Here is a 4,809-nt window from a genome sequence, read left to right on the forward strand (position 1 = left end):
AATCGCATCATATGACCCCTTTAAACATTTCTATTTAGCTTTCATTTATATTTATTTCAGTTTTAGTAATTTTAGTATTTTGGCATAAACTTATTTTAATCCAGTTAGTTGCAAAGGCAACATTTCTACGTTTACAATTTTCATCTAATATTTATATATTTTTTTATTTCAGTTTTACTTCAATTAACAAAATAATTTTAATAGTTTTAGTGTTTATTAATAGATTTTAGAACTTTAGAATACAACTCGAAAGCAGTAGCGTGTTTAGGCACCACGCAACTCACGCTTACGATTTCTACCGGGGGCGGGCCCAGGAACACTTGCTTAGGGCCCCCAAAACTCTACCCCATCTCTTCAGCCTCTAGTTTCAGAGGTGGATTATATAAGACTACTACTAGATTATGTTAAAAGATTATGAAAACAAATATTTTTTCTTCTGAATAATGAGCGCTGAATAAATGTGGGCAATGTGTGCTGGAACATTTATTAAGACAGTAAATTAAAGGGGTCATATGATGCTTTTTTAAAGATCATTATTTTGTGTATTTGGTGTAATAGAATATGCAAACTCAACTGTGGTTTTTGTTACATATGGAAAAGTGTCTGTCAATAATGCAATAATGCAAAAAATTTTAAATTAAAAATAAATAAATAAATAAACACTCTTTTAAAGTACCAGTAAGTGAAAGAAAAAGTGAGTGAATTGTTTTGTAAGTTGTGTGAAATAGGATTTCAGTTTGCTGGAGGCTTGTATCATATCTCTGCACTCGTCCACCTTAATTAAGCAGGCTGGCAAGTCCATCACTCTAATTCTCTTCCATTCTCTGTCTCGCTCTCACTGCTATCTCCCCTGTCCCCAAACTCCCCCACTCATCTTAAACAAGCTGCCGAATCTGTCTCCTTCACTCGCTTTCGCTCTCATATAGCAATGACTAATCCCTCTGTCTGGCGCCTCAGGCTTTGCTACGGCTCGCGCTCACATACTGACCTTTTCCCGCTCCCCTGGATTACTGTACACTTTTAGATTACTGTACAAAACAGAACAGTAAGAGAGTGACGACTGCTCGAGGACCTTTGGCTTCGCAGTTAATGAGTTCTGTTTGTGTTTTCCCAGTAAGTCGGTGATGGAATATTAAGGTGAAGAAGCAAACAAAACATTTGTGAGATGCAAAAACTTCTTTGGAGTTTGGAGTACAGGGTGTGTTTAATTATTTATCTCCAAAAATGGAATAGGAATGACATTACTGTCGAAATGTCCATCCTCTATGCAGGTTGAGTTTGAAGCTTACAATCATTAAATTCTTTAAATTCAACGTAAAACAGCACTCATATCCCATTTTCACTTCATAAAACAGCAAACATACAAAAAAAGTGCTTGACATCGGAACTCTATGAGTAAATGTATTAGAAACTTCCATTATAAGCACATATATGTTTATTTTTACAAACTAAAGGACAAGTGTGCAGCAAACTAGAATCACTGAATCATTCATTCAAATGATTCACTCAAAAATGCCGATTCATTCAGGAGCAAAACAAGTGAGCATCTTTATGAGCGAGTCATAGAATTATTCATTCAACCAATTTGTTCAAAAACGCGTATTTATTCAGGAGTGAAACAAGTTTATAAACGGGTCATTTCATCCAAACGTTCAAATTAAATACAGTAAAATGAACAAATAATTAATTTCAATAATTAAACATTCTATGAACCTAAAAGGATTCGTAAACATTTTCGCTAAAGTCAATATGTTAATACTTTAATGTTTCGGTGTCTATGCCAACATACAAAACGGTACCTACGATTACGAATAAAATCACATTTAACCCGAAACATTCCTTTAAAGTTGTGTTTTTGTAAATGTACCTGAAATGTAAAAGTCAACCCATGTTCTATTCCGTACCAGGAACTCCCATTAAAAGCATTCATTAGAGCGCGCCTCTCTCTCTTAGATCATTTATCTGAGGAGCAGGCGTGATGGATACACCAGCTCTCTTAGTTTCTGACCTCTAAAGGATTATTATCAATGAGAGTTATCTGCCGCAAGGCTGCCGTGAATGCAGTTCATCGCACTGTGAGCTGTAGATCTCATGAATAACATGTTGGCAACTTTGAGAACTCAGCTGAAACACAAGCTGTGTGAAGTCCTCCTACATACATCTATGCTGTGCACCTCTGTCATGTTTACACCATCCATGATTAATGTGTGCTTTTTTCGGAGAGAAAATATAATATGACCAAATGAATGGTGAAAGAAGCACAAACAGACATTTGTTCTGTGTGCTAGTTTGACTAAAATGTTAAAACTCACTAATAAATACATTTCTTTATTCAGTATTCTGTTTCATTCCGAGGTAGAGTTATAATAATCTAATAATATTTACTTGGATTGGTATTGAATCTTAGCCCACGCTGTTGTTTGAAGAAGTGGTGAGGTGTAATTACTGTTCATGCATGAGGTAAATAAAAGCCAGCTCTAAATGCCATTTGAAGGCCACAGTTGATTGTTCGTGCAATTGCTACAAAACTGGGCTGAAGCAAAACATTTAAGCAGAGAAAACATGCTGATAGCTATTATGTGTTCTTCATTAATTGACAAATGAGTTACGAGAACAACAATATAATTCAATGCAAAGCCAATATTTAGCTCTGCTGCAAGCTCTTCATGTTGCAGATAGATTCAGAACAATCCTGTTGTTTAGGGAATATATCATCAAAGAAAATCAACAGCTTTCACAAAAGGATGCCAGGTTTCAGTAAATGAACTTTTCACTTCCTAATCCATGTGTTTCTCTTTTGTGTCATTTTAACAAGCTTCAGTTAAAGAACAGTACTTGTAGCATTTAAATGTCACATTTCTGAATTAGCATTGAGATATTAGATTGCATGCGCTTACATTCTCACACACACACACACACGCACGAACGCACGCACGCACACACACACACACACACAGGGGACACAAGTCCCCATGAGTCGGTGTGTATTCAGGTTAAAGTCCCCACCAGGATAGAAAAACATGTACACACACACACACACACACACACACACATGTACAGTGGTAGTTTTGGGTGTAATGCATTACTAATTAATTACTGTAATTTAATTACTTTTCCCTTGAGTAAGAGTAAGGGGTTACTCTTAATTTTTCTGTAATTTAATTACAGTTACTTCTGATATAATTGCATTAAATACTGTGTAGACTATAGAACAATTCTATATAAAATAATGGATAGTGGATTTAACATCAAAATGTAACATTTCATGTTAAAATGTTTGTTTTTAATCTAACCTTATCCCATTAAATACTTTGGTCGTTTCAATAATAATTAGGCAATTTTATATTATTTATTTGGAAGAATGAAAAGCAGAATTAATTTGAAAGAATAAAAGCAGTCTCATGTCTATCCTTGTGTTGTTCATCTGGTCAAGGTTATTATTTCTAATAACATTTTCATTTAGAAAAGATAAAGATGTGTTACTGCCAGGTTCGTGTGAGTTAACATTTAATGAACTTTGCCTAAAGTGAATTTTTGAAACACGTCTTTGAGGAGCGGTTTTGTTCCAGTGCAAAAGCCTTTTTGTCCTGGATGTGGAGGTTGAAGGCCAAGTTTACAATGCTCAAGGCCAAGGCCCTTGAGCATTGTGATGTACTGTATCCCAATGATGTCAAGTCTGCTGTTATTTGCTTGTTTGTTGTAACATTATTCATTTTATTATGTGGCCTGGGTGATATCATTAAAATGGAAGCTCTTTTCTGAGGTGCAGCAAGTTATTATATTTTGATGAAAGCTTATGAAGACTTTTTTTCCCTTTGTAATAATGTTCAGAGTGCTCGTGAAGCAAACTGTGAGAACAGGCCATTGTGAGATCCTTGTGTCGTGTCGTGTCTCATACATAGACATGCTCGTCTGTCTCCTCATATCTTGGCATGCGTGATATTTGTTCATCAGCATGCATAATTACCCATCACAATCTGTCATGCCAGATTTTGTGTGAAGGAGACTAATTAAGTGCAGATTGATAACGAGCCTCTGATTTTTATTTAGCAGCCCAGTAAGAGGTATAGGGTCAGCCGGGAATGTTCCCCAACTTAGAATGACACAAAATCATGATTTGTTGGTCGTCGGACTTGATAAAAATACATTGAGAAGATTGTGAAGATTAGGGTTTTTAACATGTTAATTTAGTGTGACTGATTACAAAAACATGATGAAAAGTAATGTGATAGGAAATAATGAATCAGTCCCTCTGACCTGTACATATTCGGATTATACATATCATTTGAATAATTCATCTGTATATCATGTGGTTAATCCATTTCTTAAATATGGATGATTAGAATTCAGAATTAAGATTTCTATCAATAATTGTCTATAATAAAAACTAAGAACAGAAGGACATGAACATCCATGTTGTTGGAAATGTCTTATTATGCATTGAGTTTATTTGCTTTTGCTTTTCTGCAATTTTGATTTTAATAAAAAGGCCTCTTGATGGTTGTGACCATTACAGATAATGACAGTCACGTCCCAGTTAATTGCTTTTGTTTCACTGGAAGTACTTGTATGCAGCACTACAACTTTTCAGTATTTCTACATTTCAATTAAATCATTAAGCTGAGAAGACAGCATCTGTCAAGAACATAAATGTACATGCACAAAGAGCTCTCTCTGGGGCCCAGACAATTGTTTATAATTGTTATAATTGTGTGCTTTTTTTGTCATGTTCTGATCAGATCACCAAAACTGCTTCACCCCATAATACTATAAGCCCTTACTAGAAGTACTGACTCAAAGACAGCCTTG

Source organism: Sinocyclocheilus rhinocerous, unplaced genomic scaffold, assembly GCF_001515625.1.
Source record: "Sinocyclocheilus rhinocerous isolate Xijiao unplaced genomic scaffold, SAMN03320098_v1.1 scaffold113, whole genome shotgun sequence".
NCBI lineage: Eukaryota > Metazoa > Chordata > Actinopteri > Cypriniformes > Cyprinidae > Sinocyclocheilus > Sinocyclocheilus rhinocerous.